Below are 17,277 nucleotides of genomic sequence, written 5' to 3'. Positions count from 1 at the left end.
GGACAGCTTAAGCACGCAGTCACAGAGGTAACCTAATTGAGGGAGACTCAGGCCGAGTCTCTGGGACTACTGGTTATAGGACGTGACTGGTGGTGCTGCCTAGCAGGGGGATCTGTTGAGATCTGTGCTAGAGCGGGGAGAGAAACCATAAAAAAGGACAGTCTGGACTGGTGGAGTCCCTGGTGGTGCCTAGAGACAGGCAGTAACCACGAGCAGGTAGGAACCTGACAGGGAGAGCCAGGGAAGGGCGTCACAGCAACCACCCCAGTTCTTCCTGCCAGCGTGCCAGGCAGGCTCGCCAGGGTACAGGGGAACACCAGCATCCCAAACGTGGGTCTGGCAATAGCGGCAGTATGTCGCAAGGCCAGTAGTCCTGTTAAATTGATTCCCCTGGCTCGATTGTTGGCAGGTTACCCTAATAGGAGTGCCGCTCGTTTTCTGCTGGGAGGTTTTACTGAAGGTTTCCGCATACCCTTTGAGGGTCCCAGGGTTGCTACTTCGTCAGCGAATCAGCCCTCTCTTACAACTATGGCCCTGATAGTGCGGGCTAAACTCCATAAGGAGATAAGTGCCGATCGCATTTCTGGCCCCTTCCGCTTTCCTCCTTTGGAGAATTTGAGAATTTCTCCTTTGGGCATTGTTCCCAAGAAGCAGCCGGGTGAATATCGCCTGATACATAATTTGTCTTTTCCTAAGGGCGCTTCTGTTAATGATGGCATTTCCCCAAGTCATACATCCGTTAGGTATACATCTTTTGATGAGGCCGTGCGAGTAGTCCGTAGGGCTGGTAAGGGCGCTTTGTTAGCTAAGTGTGATATAAAATCCACTTTTCGTCTCTTACCAGTGCACCCTGACGATGTTGATTTATTGGGTTTCAAATTTCAAGGCCAGTTCTATGTCGATAGGGCCATGCCAATGGGCTGTTCAGTGTCTTGTGCTGCTTTTGAGGCCTTTAGCACCTTTTTAGAGTGGGCACTGCGCAGGAGGACTTCTTCCTCCCTCTCAGCTCATTATCTCGATGATTTTTTGTTTGTTGGGCCGGCAGGGTCTACCCATTGCCTATATCTGATGCAATCCTTTGAGACTTTAACCACTGAATTGGGTGTTCCCTTAGCTCCTGAAAAGTCCGAGGGCCCTTCTTCGTCACTTACCTTTTTAGGTATTCAATTAGACACGATTGCTCAGTCGTCCTGTTTGCCACAGGACAAGTTGCTTGCCTTAAGGCAGCATCTTCGGGCGGTAATTGTATTAAAAAAGATTACATTAGCTCAATTGCAGGAAATTGTAGGACACCTGGTGTTTGCCTCTAAAGTCATTTTCCCGGGGCGTGCTTTTCTCAGGCGTCTCTGCGACGCCATGAAAGGAGTGCGTTCCCAATCCTATTTTATTCGAGTCACTGCTGGTATGAGAGCAGATTTACATATGTGGCTTGCGTTTTTGGAGGACTTTAATGGTCTTTCCTTTTGGCGCAAGGAATTGCTTTTGGAAGCTGAATTGCAGGTACATTCTGATGCTGCTGGGGGCACAGGTTTTGGTGTAATATTCCGGTCAATGGTGCGCTGATAGGTGGCCTACCCAATGGCAGGCGTCTGGGATAACTGGGGATATGACATTCTTGGAATTTTTCCCAATAGTCGTGGCAGTCCACATCTGGCCGCTGGCATTCCAGAACCGTACAGTACGTTTTTGGTGCGATAATTTGGCCACTGTGTGGGTCATCAATGCCCAGACTTCCAAATCACCCCGTGTAATGCGCCTTGTGCGCGCTTTCGTATTGCAATGTTTGCGATTTAATATCCTCTTCATTGCTCGGCATGTTCCAGGCTTGCAAAACTGCATTGCTGATGCTCTTTCCCGCTTACAGATGGCGCGCTTTCGGGAGCTTGCACCTGGAGCAGCTTTGGACCCGGTCCCGGTCCCACCTTTCTTATGGAACCTTGGCGTTTAGAAGTTGGGGCTGCTATTGCTTCTGCTCTCGCTCCCAGTACTCAGAAAGCGTATGAGCGTTCTTTTGCGAAGTTCCAGGCTTTTCGACTCAGCGCTGATTTACCTATGGCATGGCCCATTCCTGTGGCTCACTTGTTGCAGTATATGTTGCATTTAAAAGGGCAAGGCATTTCTGTTTCTACTATCGCTGGGCACCTCTCTGTGCTGGCCTTTATCTCCAAGGCACAAGGACTGCCGGATCATTCTGTAGATTTTAGGGTCAGAAAGGTCCTTGAGGGTTGGTCGCATTCCGCTCCCAGGCCTGCTGACCGGAGGAGGCCAATCACACCCGATGTCCTCCTCCAGATCCTGGCTTTGTTTCGTTCTCTATGCTCATCTCTGTATGAGGGACACCTTTTCGCCGCAGTAAGTCTGACGATGTTCTATGGTGCTTTTCGCCCTAGTGAAGTGTTAGTCCTCTCTAAGCGCGATGTGTCTTATAGGGCCTTATGCTCTGGAGATTGCACGTTAGGTGCTGATACGGTTAGGTTTACCCTACGAGTCTCTAAGACTGATCAGAAGTGCTGTGGCAGTATTGTGTCTTTACACAGCTGCCAAGTTCCGGAATTATGCCCTGTGTCTGCAATGTGTCAATTCCTGTTTCATAGGCCAGCGGGCCTGCGTTATCTTTTTATACATGCGGATGGTTCTGCCCTGACTCAGTTCCAATTTTGGGCCGTTGTTCGGCGGGCCTTGTTGGCCACTGGTCGCGATGCTGGAGTCTATGGGCTGCATTCATTTTGGATTGGAGCAGCCACGGCCGCAGCCCTGGTGGGCATGAGCGTTAGTGATATCCAGGCGATTGGCAGATGGCATTCTTCCGCTTTCCAGTCTTATGTCCGGTATTAAAGATATTATTTTTGTTTTTCTTTAGGTATTTTAGGCCTTCCAGTCCCTGTGCGGATCGTCCTGTGTGGCCATTCCATCTTGTTTGGGGCGCATCGGAGGGCCTCTTCGTCGTTTTCTGGGACACAGCTCCAGCTTTCTGCCTCAGCGACAGTTAGTTGGGAGGCACGGAGGGGCATGTTATGGGACGCGTTGTTGCCATTGGTGTGTCGAACCATGGCGTCAACGGCCCAGCCTCATATTTTGTTAATTCATTTGGGGGAGAATGACCTTGTGCAGTGGCCTGGTATGGACTTGCTGCTCAAGGTCACTCATGATCTCACGTGGCTTATGCGGTCCTACCCTAATCTCATATTGGTGTGGTCAGACATGCTTGTGAGACGGGTGTGGAGGGGTGCACTGCGCCCCAATAGGATTGATAGGTCTTCATAAATGGGTAAATAGGAAGGTTAGGGAATTGGTTTTATCCCTTGGCGGGGCTTTCATATCCCATGATAGGATTAAGTTCCATTCCCCGCAATTGTTTCGGGATGATGGTGTACATCTTTCGGAACAGGGGTGTGATTTGTTTCTAGAGGACCTTAGGTGGGGTCTTGGGAGTTTGTTTTCTTCATTGGGTTGAGGGGACCAAGCTTCAGCTGATCCCCTCTTGTGGCATGGAATTCGGGCAGGTGAGGTATATTGGGTTATTTTGAGGCGGTTAAGGTATACAGGTAAGGGGCACTCCCCAGGGAACCATCAAAGCTTAATGCCTGGTGGTGAATTGAGGAGTGTCCTTGTGGGACCTGCTTGCGCAGCATGGTGAACACCTGTACGGCGGGGCCATGGTGCAGAGGTTGGAACCACAGCTGACTTCAGCAGCAAGGAGGGAGGTTTTCCCTCACGTCCTTGACTATGGAGTTAAGGTCTGAAGAGAATTATTTGCCTTTAGAAGGTGTGGGAATATTCCCACATATGTAGGAGGCCTCACCTGCCCGAAGCAATTTAATCTGATGAATTGGCTTATCTGCATTTGAGGTAGAATGTTATATTTAATAAATATAACATTATTCCAACTTGTGTCACGAGTCTTCTTGGGTGTGGGGGCAAAGAGTTTGTGGCTTTGAGATTTTGGAGGAAAATTTTTAAAAATTGCTTGACATTCTAATTGGGAAGGCTGTGCCCCAGTAGACCGAATGAGCCAGCTTCCACTGCCCACACATAAGACTACGGGCCCTGAGCTTTCCATATGGTCCTACTTATTTAACATAAGAGCCTAAGAAGAGCCTGCTGGATCATGCCAATGGCCCATCCTATCCTCACAGTGGCCAACCAGTTGTCCATGGGAAACCCGCAAGCAGGACGTGAATGCAAAGAGCACTCTCCCTTCCTGCAGTTTCCAGCAACTGGTATGGAGGTAGAGGATACCCATCATGCTAGTAGCCATTGATAGCCTTTTCCTCAATGAATTTGTTTAATCCTCTTTTAAATCTATCCAGGTCAGTGGCCATCACTGCCTTTTGTGGTAGTGAATTCCGTAGTTTAACTATGCACTGTGTGAAGAAGAACTTTCTTTTGTCCATCCTGAATCTGAATCTTCCAACATTTGGCTATGTTCACAAGTTCTAGTGTTATGGGAGAAAAGCTTTTTCTGACCATCCTTTCGTCATTCTACTTAGTTCTGGTTTCCTTTGACTTGCGAGGCAGGAAACAGGGAAATGTCTACTCAGAAATAAATACTACTGAGTTCAATGAGACTTACTCCTGGGTAAATATGCAAATTGGGTGTTAGAACAAATTAAACCAGAACTGTCACTAGAAGCTAAAATGATGAAACTGAGGTTATATACTATGGACACATAATGAGAAGACATGATTCATTAGAAAAGATAATAATGCTGGGAAAAACAGAAGGGAGTAGAAAAAGAGGAAGGCCAAAGAAGAGATGGATTGATTCCATAAAAGAAGCTACAGACCTGAACTTACAAGATCTGAACCGGGCTGTTCATGACAGATGCTATTGGAGGTCACTGATTCATAGGGTCGCCATAAGTCATAATAGACTTGAAGGCACATAACAACAACAAATATGCATAAACCTAAATATGTAATTTAGGCACCCTACTGGGCAGCATAGAAGAGGAGATGATTTTTTTTCAACTGAATGTACTATTAGTGATACACCAAAATTATTTAATTTTTCAGACATTTCTAAGGGAGATAAATAAACCATCCTTAGCATACATATTAACAGCACCAATTAGCCACAGCTGCCTTGTAAATCTTCTTCTGCATTAATAGCCATGCATATACCTCTCTCACTGTTTTGCTACACAAGGGTTTTAATCCAAAACCTGTGTAACATGGTATATATACCATGGTATATATATGGGTCTGTTCCAGAGCTTGGAAAAGTTACTTTTTTGAACTACAACTCCCATCAGCCCCAGTCAGCATGACCACTGGATGGGCTGATGGGAGTTGTAGTTCAAAAAAGTAACTTTTCGAAGCTCTGGTCTGTTCAGATACTGAAGGGCTCAATAATACACACCGTTGGGAATGGTGCTAGGCCCTGGGGGTGCTCATCAGGGCCAGCTTCAATTGTGAAGGAGTTACTTGGCAAAGTGCTTGTTGGTGGGCCCTAGGGATGCGTGAGAAATTAGATTCAGTTCACATTTCAAGCCAAATCTATCAAATTTACACTTTCTGAAACAATATGAGAATAGATATTGAAATTCATACTTATTTGAATTTTGCAGTGCTACTGGTCAGCCACACAATGTTTTACAAAAATGCATATGTTAGGGGAAAGTATGCATAAAAACGAATGTATGAGTGAAGATAACATATAAAATGCATTATACAACAAGAAAATGCTCCCAAGAATGTGTATATTAGTCATAACTGCCTACAAAAATGTTTATTAGGAGAAATTTGCACTAAAATGCTGGTGAATTTTCATAAGGATTTTTTTTTAAAAAAAATCAAATTGCTGCAGACATTTACGATTGGAAAGGTTAGAAACTAAGAGAGCCAAAATTGATAGATTTTCCCATCCCTAGTGCGCCTGTCCCCTACCTCCCTAATTTTGGGAGGTTTGCCTGATAGCAGCAGAGGAAAACAGTAATAGCGCTTCAATAGAGCTGCCCCACAGTGACACTATCAGAGATTTGTGAGAAACTGAAATGGCAGCTCCCAGAAGCTACCTGAGGATATCGCTTACTAAGACCAGACCAGCCATTTGTACTCACCATTATTCATCACAACAAACTGAGATTTGAATGAAATATTCATTGAAATGTTGCTTTCCATTTTGTTCTAAGCCATGACCTCAGCAGTATGGGGGCTCTGGCCCAAGCAGAAGGTTCAAGTCAAGAGTACAACAAGGCAAGGCAAAATAAGACAAAGTCCAGGTTCTGGCAAGGTAAAAGGATAAGATTCAGAAGGGACCCAGGACAACTTGATACAGAACTTAAGCTGAGGATTCTTAAGAGACAGGCTCAAATGTTGCTTCAGTACTAAGCAACCCTAGATCAAGCCTGAAAGTGTTTCAGCTTCATCTTTGTAGCTAGGTCCCGCTTTAGTGAGAGGAGCTTCTTCAGTTAGGCCTACCTGCTTAAATCGCCTCTGACTCCAGCTGAGTGGTGGAGACTGTATTAGAGTGTGGCATCATACTAACTGGATCCTGTATTTCTTCTTCTTCTTCTTCTTCTTCTTCTTATTATTATTATTATTATTATTATTATTTAAGCAATTTACATATTTTGAAAGGTGATTTATCAATATTGGGTGATGTTAGTCAAAGTCAAAGCAGGCCCACTGAAATCAGTATATTTAAGTCCATTAATTTCTACTCCGAGAGTGACTTAACTGGATATCAGCCACTATTTTTTAAAAACATTTAAAAAGTAAAATATTAGCAAAATGTTCCTAGGGCATTTCACACTTCATGAATCCAAAGAACGCCAAGCAGTCAGCTTCATGCCATTTGCACTGAGTGTAGGCCAGCCTTCTCCAACCATTGTTTTCCAGATACTTGTTGGGCTGATGGGAACTGTAAGCCAAAACATGTTGAGCACCAGGTTGAGAAAGGTTGATCTAAGCACTGGCCATGTCCAAACATGATAGCTACATCCATTACCTTCAAAATGATCCTAAGGCATTTTTTGTATGATACATGTTCAGATCAAAGATTCTTAATACACTCTTCTCTCAAGTTGAATTTCTCCATTCACTTTATTTAATTTTATTTAATTTTAGGCCTAATTTAGCATTTAAATTACTGTTGCTATAAGAATCTTATTGGAACATAAGCTACATTATTGTGCTTATTATCGCATTTTCAAAATCATTCCCAAGTACGGTTAAGTAGCTACCACTCAGGTAATTCATTATTGGGTTGCAAACGTAAAATGGTTTTGCACCATGTTTCACAATTACACACATGCTTTAGCCTAATCACCCTACCTGTAAAACTAGTCATTGTATCAGGCAGTTTAAGACACTTGGATAATTCACTCCAAGCTGATGGCCAAGCATATGCAAATAATATCTTATGTATTTCCATTTTAATTGGGGGACAATAAAATTGTAATTCATCAAGAAAACTTAATGCACAATTACTTATTATGGGTTTCAAATGTGTACTTTAGATCCATATTCATATTTGCAATAGAAGATCTTTCTCTGGCTTTTAGCATGTAACCCAGTGTTTTCAATGTTGTCATAGCTTTTACAGTGAGGTTTATTATTATTATTATCTTTGAGAGGAGCACACACAGTAAAATTATATAAGCTGTTAAAGAGCCAGATGTGGAACTTATAGACGTGGAATTTAATAAAATTATACAGCCACAAGAATAGCTGTATACTCTAGCCAGCATGGAGTTTTCAAATTACACAATGTTAAATTGAAAATACCCCCATTCCATTCTACAGCTTCCCATAAGTTCATTTCAAAACAAACCTTACAATACTTACAGTCTTGAACTAAAAAAATGCTTGCTTAACAATCCTTTAAGTTTTCATGATGATACACAAAACACTCAGAGAGAATCCAGAGTTCAAAGTCTAAAACAAGAGTAAAATAATCCAGACCCCTGTTGGATTTTTTTTGTCAGTGGTCCCATAATTTGTTGAAATTAATTAAAAATCAGCCATATTCAGAGAGTACCTTTTACTGACCTTGCCCCATACTCTGACCTTCATTTCTGAAGTTTAAGTTTTTTTTTTAAAAGGATTTTAATTAATTTAATTAATTTAAGAAAATTAACATAGCGCAGGCATGCTCAGTAAGAACCTCAGTAAGAATTCTAAAAGCCAGACTAACAGCTGTTTGGCTTGGCTAATCAGGGGGCCACACCCACGCCAGACATTTATTCCACTTTAAACATTCATGGCTTCCCCCAAAGAATCCTAGGAAGTTTCACTATTGTTGTTGTTATTTTTGTTGTTATATCCCACCTTTCCTCCTGATAGGAGCCCAGGGTGGCAAACAAAAACATTAAAAACACTATAAAACATCATATAACAGTCATAAAAATATATTAAAACAAACCATCTTTAAAAACATATACAAATCTTTAAAAAACATCTTTTTTAAAGAAAAAACTTTAAAAACATCTTAAAAAGCAATTCCAACACAGACACAGACTGGGGTAAGGTCTCTACTTAAAAGACTTGTTGAAAGAGGAAGGTCTTCAGCGGACGCCAAAAACATAAAAAGATGGTGCCTGTCTAATATTTAAGGGGAGGGGATTCCAAAGGATATGGTAGTTGTGAAAGGTGCTGAGAGTTGTTAGGAGACTCCTATTCCCCTGACAGCTCCAGTCACCAGAGTGGTTTAACAGTCAGCCCCTCTTCTGGGGAATGTAGTTCTGTGAGGGGAATAAGCCATCTCCTAACAACTCTCAGCACCCTTGGCAAACTACACTTCTCATGATTCTTTGGGGGAAGCCATGAATGTTTAAAGTGGATGTGGCCAGGAGACTACATGTGTCTGCTACAGAATAAAAAGGTGGGGGGAAACCATGAAAAATAATGATACTGTTAACAAAGTTTTTCATTTGGAAAGGAAAGGGGCTTTCCTCCTGTCCAGTGCCAACCCAGCCAATCTCCTCTCCTCCCTCCCCTCCCCATTCCTTCCCCTCCCTGCCCCTCTCCCAGATCAGTTTCATCTGTCCTAAGCATGATTGCACAGGAGCAGATCTCACTGAACTCAGTAAGCATGCAAATGATCAAACCTCCCCTCCGCCTCCCACCTGTCCCCTTGCTCCTTTCCCTCCCCTCCCCTTCCTTCCCCTTCTCCTCCCCTCCCCTCCCCTCCCCTCCCCTCCCCTCCTCTCCTCTCCTCTCCTCTCCTCTCCCTCCCCTTCCTCTCCTCTCCTCTCCTCTCCTCTCCCCTCCCCTCCCCTCCCCCTCTCCCCTCCCACCACCTTTCCCCTTCCTTCTTCCCTTTCCCCTCTCCCCTCCCTTCTTCTACCCTTTCTCCTCTCCCTACCTCCTCCTTGCCTCCCTATTCCTGTCTTCCCTGTCTTCCTCCATGGTGGGATTAGTTTCACCTTTCCTAAGCATGACTGAACAGGAATAAACATCATTGAACTCAATAAGCATGCAAATGATCGATCCTGCCTTTCCTCTCCCCCTCCCACTCCTCCTCACTTCCTCCTCCCCTCTCCCCTCCTCCTCCTCCCCTTCCCACTCCAGCCCTCCCTCCCTATCCCCTTCTTTTCCTCACCCATGGTCACCTATCCTAAGCATGATTGCATGGGAATAAATTCCATTGAACTCAATAAGCAAGCAAATTATCAATACATTCCTACCAGACTTTCACAGGATGCCATTTCTTACGTCCCAGATTAAAAATTCACTAACAGACAAAAAAAAAACCTTGCAGTTTAAGAGCATACCTATGGCCCACCGATATTTCTATTAAACTTTAAAAATCAGGGAAATTGAGCAGCTATAGTGAATGCATGAGGGGAGCAGGAGACATGACCTCCTCTCTGAGGTAGTGTACCGCCCTACAGATTTGTAAAAATGCAAACACAATCTGGGTTGGTCTTTCACAGTCCAATCCACTTCCTGTGTAGCTTGGAAGAATTTGTTAACATGCCTATGATCATGGTGGGTGAGTGGCATGGTGAATGGTGGCAACATCTGCAATCAGGACTGCATCTCCAAAGTTGGAATATTACAGTTTTGTATGTTTGTTGATGTTCTTCTTACTTTGCTTCTTTTCTGTGTTTACTACTGTTTCTACAGAGAATCTAACCTGGAAAATTATATTTCACTCATTACTCATCCTAGAAATCTGTGTAAAATTTATTTTTATTAATTTCAAAGCCTTTTATTGGTCAGTGTCATATGATGGTGAAGACAGCCTGCTATGTTCAGCCAACTATGCTTAAACCGCTCCTAGAAATTTGCTAGAATGTATTTCACCTCCCACTGTTTTATCTTGTGCAAACTGAGATACTCCTCATGTCCAGATAATTCTGCAGAATAGTCAGTGACATTACTCCACAATTATTTTTGGAGTTTTTTTAGTGTAAATTATGCAGTGTTGCTGTACTTGACATATTCACAGAAACAGAAGTGAAAGAAATAATTAACATAAGGAAACTTCACTAAAATGACACATATTTAAAGTGACTGTCTGAACTATATCAACTGTCTTAATATTGTTGCTTCCTCCCCGTGAAAACAAGATCAGCACAGCAATGTCTTCTTTATGTTATTTGGGCTGATTGAAATATCTGCTGGCTATAGGTATGCTTTTAAACTGCAAGTGTTTTTTTGCCTATTTGTGAATTAATTTAGTAGGCAGCTTTGTGTTCCTCCGTTCTATTTGAAAGGTCTCTGAAGACAACGACAAGTTGTGTCTTTACCTTTGAATGAAAATGTTTCATTCGGTTAGAACACAGGCTGGAACTTTTCTTTTGTGTTTCATGAGGTCACAACAAAGAGCTAAAAATAAATGATTCAGCTGCAAAAGGTGTTGAAGTTCAATGGAGCAAAGAAACTGTTTAAATATATGCCATTTTCAGAGTTGCACCTCTTTGGGGAAAGGCTGTAGCACAGTGGTACAGCAGCATGGAGAAGGTCCCAGGTTCAATCCCCTGCTGTTCTGCCAGGGGCAGGCATTCTTTTAGGATTGGATGAGGCAATAATCACACCAGGTTTGTTCCTTTCCCACATTTTATGTAGAGGTACAGGCAAGATATTAACAGCAAGGGGAAATGGAAAGGAAAAGGCAGGTACAGGAAAATTACACCCTTTCACTTACTGGGAACCCCACTGCAGTAGCAAATGTGCTCTAAGTGCTGGTCAGCTGTGGCATGATCCTTGCCCAGGGAGAAGTTTAATGTAACTGGTTTCCTTTGGACTTTTTTAATCCCATTCTCTACCACAGGTTTTAAAGTGTTTTGCTTACATCTCTTAATTATCCGTCAGCCACACTTCAGTCTTGGCTACCTCTCACAGATGTGGTTGACCATCTTTGATTAGTTTATTCATTGAACCTGGCTGTACTGTATTCCCTAAATTTTATCATGGGAGCAATGAGACAGTTTAGGTATGCTGGAGCCTTGACAGAGGGATAGGCGCTTAAGGGAAGAATTGCATTATACCACACTATCTCCTCTAAATTACCATGGATCTTCTGGAGGGTCCCACAACACTAGCATCTCCAGGTGGGGCTGGAAATGCCCCTTGAAGCTCTGGAGACCAGTCATTGTAACCAATACTGGGGTAGATGTTCCAGTGCTCTGACTTCATATCAGGCAGTTTCTTATGTTCTTGGACTTCATTTTGTCATTGGGCTGGTTACAGTGGTGCCCTATTTCTAATGTGTAGTTTAATTCACTTTGCCTGCCTGCATGTGGTGGAAGTAGCACATAAAATGAACCACATATGCCACACAGTTACACAAGATAATTGAAATTACAATAATCATGATGGCTATTAAAAAAAGTCATGATTGAAGCAAGAGTAACAATTGCTTGTGAAAACTCAGGTAATGGCGACAAGACTATTTCAAGAATTGCCTTCCTTCAAATGAACCTGCCTGACAACTTTGTTCCTTTCATGAGGCCCAGATTCAGGTGATTCTCTTCTTGGTATCTCCCATTCTCACTTTCCAGTTGCTGTAGGTAGGGATGCTAGAATGTAAGCAGTACAAAGAATATTCCCCATATATACCCACTCGAGTGCTTCAATCTGCAGAACTGACATTTTTACAAGCGCCACATGATATTAATTTTACACTTTCAACGAATTATTCCTTCATTGTGGCAGGACTTACACTCTGGAACTCCCTGCCCATTGATATTAGGCAAGCGCCTTCACTGTACTGTTTCTGGCACCTGTTAAAACCCTTTTTGTTTAAACAAGCCTATCCAGGCATATATAGATTTGACATGCATTTTAATATGTAACTTTAGTTTTTTACATGCTGATTTTATTTTGAAAATAGACAAACTTTTATTTTGGTACAGAAATATATACTGCAATTTTGAGAACTAGAGTGCAGTATTTAGTTCAAAATTCAGACACCACATTTTACATTCCCCACCCACAACACACTCACATGCTATCTGATTTGGCCTCCTTTGGTCACACTTTTATTTCTGTTCTTGACATATAGACAATTTTTCGATGGCAGTGTAGACAGATAACACTTCTTTAAAAAGCATTAAACTACCCTCCTCTGTGAGGATCTAATTAGTGTTCTATTGGACATCGATGCAGTTTTTCCAGTGATGTTGACAACTCATTAATCGTCACTGTACATTTGTGCCAAGTCCTTGCAAAAACTTGTAATGGATGCCCAGTGGCATTCAAGAAGATTCCTAAATTGTTCCTCAATAGAAAACTGTGTACATTCAGTCATTCATCCCTAAAAAAGGATCAGAAAGGAACTGGGAGGGATCACCACTTCCCCCAATTGGTCATCACCATTTTATAGACTCTCTCTCTCTCTTTCTCTCTCTCAGGGTGATGATAGATGCTTGGTTTACTAACATTTTACTCATCCAAGCATACTATATTTATTAATATTTACATTTATTATATTTATCTATATTAAGTTCAAGGTGCTGGTACTGGTGTACAAAAACCTGTACAATTTAGGCCCAGGATACCGAAAAGATCATCTCACCCATGATACACCCAACTGATTATTGCATTCTGCAGAAGAGAGCCTCTTGCAGATACCATCTCATCGGGAGGTCCTTTCTGTATGACACAGGAATCAGGCCTTTAATGTGGAGGCACCTACCTTTTGGAAATCTTTTCCATTAAGTATCAGACAGGTGCCATCTCTATTGACTTTTTCAGTGCTTATTGAAGACCTTCCTTTTGAACAAGCCTCTTAAGATGGAGGTTCTTATCCTAGTCTATATCTGTATTGAATTTGAAATTGGTTTTACTATATGTTTTGTTAATTGCTTTGGAATATTTTACAGGAAGCAATTCATAAGTGATTTAAATAAATAAATATCATTAATTGTATTTATTTATTTATTAAAGATTATATACAGCTTGATTGTAAAAAACCTCTAAGCGGTTTACAAAAGACATTAAAATTATTAATAAAACAGTTGAAAACAAGTAATTAAAACATTTAAAAACATATTAAGAACAGCAACAGGCAAAAAAATTAAAACACATCAGCATCTATGCATCTAGATAGGCTTGCCTAAACAAAAAAAGTTTTAAATAGGTGCCAAAAAAAATACAGAGAGTCTGCCTGACATCAAGCCCAGTCTCAAGAACTAGAATGTTGCTAATCTATGGAATTTGCTCCAACAGAAGACAGTGATGGCCACCAACTTAAATGGCTTTAAAAGAGGATTAAACAAATTAAAGGCTATCAATGGCTACTAGTCATGATGGGTATGGTCTCCCTTCATGGTCAGAGGAAGTATGCTTAAGAATACCAGTTGCTGAAAACTGCAGGAGGGGACACTGCTCTTGCTCTCAGGTACTGCTTGCAGGGTTCCCATAGGCATCTGGTTGGCCACTGTGAAAACAGGATGCAGGGCTAGATGGGCCATTGGTCTAATCCAACAGGTTCTTCTGATGTCCTTATGCCCCAGAAAAATTAACATCTTAAGTAACCCAGTGCATCTTGTGGGATCTGTTTAAGAGTGCAGAGAAGGGTGCCATCTATTTTGACCTATACTATCCGTAGATGGGATTTTTAGGCCAAGTGGGATAACTCAATTTACACAGGCATGGTAAGTAAGTCAGATTCAGGTACATAACTAATATTTTTCAATATCTACTAGCTCCATTATTATACTACTAAATTATTATTACCTCTGATTCCCAATCCAATCATCCAGCTGCACAATATAATTTGGTGACTCTTTTCCACAGAGGAATGTACAAATTAACTTTTGCTGCCACCAAATTAACCTTTATTTCAGTGTTTAGATATAGCACAGGCAAAGTGTCTCCATAGATTCTTCCCTGTCTTTTGAGTAGCATCCTTCAATTGTTATTGTTAGCTTATTCCCCCTTGCTTTATTAGATCTGTTAGCTCAATTACAATTGTTCCCACCAGACACAAGAAAATAATACTATAAAGTTCTATAATCAGAGAGAGAAAAACACTAATTGAATTGGCCTTCAAATGACAGGTCTTGAGAGAAACTGGCATGAGGAGTTCCATTTGCACTGTTCCCAACAGCAGATTTTCCTAGAAAAATCCATGTGTTGATTCAAATTTGGTCAGTTTCAACTTCATTATTTCATTATCAATTATTCACTTTAATTCAAGATCCTGGGTGTTTGAGGCATGCATGTTTCCTTCACAGTCACACAGAATCATGTGCTTTGTAGCTATAAAGCTGTGTAAAGACTTGGAATGGATAAATCAGTCTATTTTCAATCTGTGTCATTTATAAACCTGTGCAGTCCTGTTTCTGTATTAATCTGCCATTTTTTAAAAAACAATCTGCACAAAATTGCACTTAAATTCACATTTCTGAATATATGTTATCTCAAAATACATGCATTTTAATATGAGAATTGTGTCAGAGCATTCAGGATTTGGTAAAATGCAGTAGATAACTAAGTTCTGATCTGCACATTAGCCTGGAAGGTGTAAAGCAGGTCAGTTTGTATTAGAATTTACAGAGGGCAAATTCCTCAAGTATCCCTAGTAAATACATTTTCACACATGCATATTTCACTTGATGCAATATCATGGGATTTGGTAAGATCAAATGGATGGCTTGATATGAAAGGGCTGAAATAGCGCAAGAATGAGGACAGCGTAGATTGAAAATGTTAAATTATGAAGTGAATGCAGGTGGTCTAACTTGAAAGGGTCAAATAAAAATATAGTGTAGCACAGCGCATTAAAATATACTTAAAAGGCAGGTGTTGCTAGACACTGTATTTCTTAATGGTAAACGCTTGACAGCCTGAAAACCTCCCGAGCCAAGATGAAAATTCAGTAGTTTTGCTTTTTAAAAATGCAAAACATCCTGAATGTCAAGATGACCACAAGAGTATTCAGTGCAGGACCACACATTTGACTGAGATTTCTTTTCTTATCTGCTCATGTTTACATCAATTCTACAAATTACTTTTTAAGTGGACACTTGAACATATGCTGTATATGAAGTATGCTGAGCACAAATCATTCACAAAAATCAGCAACTAAATATGGTGTAGGGGTTGCTGCTCACAACCTTGTACATGAGCTGGCTATACCTTACAAACTGGGAGCATGTTAAAATGTCTGTGTTAGTGGTAGTCATCTACATGAACAACTCATTCTTGGGATTGTGGCCCAATGTCTTATCTCAATATATCAGAAATGCACAATTACTGTAAAGGCTTAGCATCCCCAAAAATAGAATTTAAATAAGGTATTTGGTCTTTCAGTGCAATGTGTTCTTCCCTTTAATAGTGCTGTTCCTAAACCAAGTCTGAACTGTAATTCTACGGAAGCAGTTGGAGGAAAAAAACATTATGAATTCAAGAACATGGATTAATTTTGTTAACATTTTGTTGAATTCATTAACTGGCCATCTTATATCAAGTTGGTGTTGTGCCAATTGCCTTGTAAAACTCTTATGTTTCCTTCTCATCCACATATTTCTTGACCCTCTTGATCTTAATAATATAGTTGTAGAGGACAATCCTGTGTCCCCTTTAGGCCACTTCTAGCAGAACAGTTTGCATCCTTGCTAATGAGTTTTGAATTGACACTCATGACAACCTCATAACACTCATTTAAACAAATCTATGCTTACTTGTTTCTGATAAAATTATATAATAGATCTGGGCTGTCCTCTGAGCTTGATTTTAGAGTGGTAGGTTGCCGTTTTTACTCAAAAGTAAATTCTGATTGATCGAAACCAGTGGTTCCCAAATGTTGTTTCCTCATGGACCACCTGAAAATTGCTGAGAGTCTTAGTGGACTACTTGATATTTTTTTCCTGCCTGTTGCAGCAATGGTAATGCACTGTGCTAGATGCTATATGAGTTTTAATTGTATTTTTCTTGCTTCTTTTATTTCTTATGTGTTCTTTTTAGTGAATTCCATAGAATTCAAGTTGTAATACAAAAAAAATACAGTCTAAGGAATAAAAGAAGCAAGAAAAATACAATTAATATGAACATTTAATGAAATAGATGTGCTATCTCCAACCACAAATCCAAAGACATGCCATGGACCAACTGGATGAAGCTTGCGTACCACTGATGGTCCAAGGACCACAGTTTGGGAACCTCTGCTCTAAACAAAAGTATTCCTGCACAAATGCATAGAGGACCTCAACCTCAGTGTTCTGCATCTTACTCTTAAAGAAAAAAAGCTTTGCAGACTATACTAGTTTTCCAGATTTTTCCAGATTTTTGACACTTGCAAGATTCAATGTGATTCATGGCATTCTTCCCATCAGTGTTTGGAAAGCCTGTCAAGAAAAATATACTCATCCATATGTAGTAGCATTATTCTTATATTATGTAATCCTGGCCCATGATCAGCAGGATTATAATTTTTAAACACAACCGGACTAAAGCTTCCATTTACTCCAGATGTTTTTTCCCCAACTAAGATTATTACATAGGGTACCATTAATGGGATTTTTTAAAGAGTTATACAGCCAAACAATTCATGGTATATGAGTGCATGGATGCAGTTCATCACCAAATGAATCCCGATAGCTTACAGACAACAAAACCGAGTTGTGACAGCCCTTTTAATAGCCTCCCAGGGAATATAACCAGATATACTCCCCTGGTTTTATTTCCCCTCGCTGGAGCTAGCTGTCCCACCTCACCTGCCTTCTGTAACCTCCCTCAGATAACTGGCAGACTATGAGATGGCTGACCAAAAAGAACAGTAAAATAAATGAGTGTGTCCCAATGTTTCCTTTAGATGCGTGAAAACTACCATATGGATTCCAGTAATAATATACCTTGTATTCCCTCAGCACTCAAGAG

This window comes from Rhineura floridana, chromosome 8 (genome assembly GCF_030035675.1).
Source record: "Rhineura floridana isolate rRhiFlo1 chromosome 8, rRhiFlo1.hap2, whole genome shotgun sequence".
NCBI lineage: Eukaryota > Metazoa > Chordata > Lepidosauria > Squamata > Rhineuridae > Rhineura > Rhineura floridana.
The sequence above is the reverse complement of the archived record's forward strand: the minus strand, read 5'-3'. Positions refer to the sequence as shown.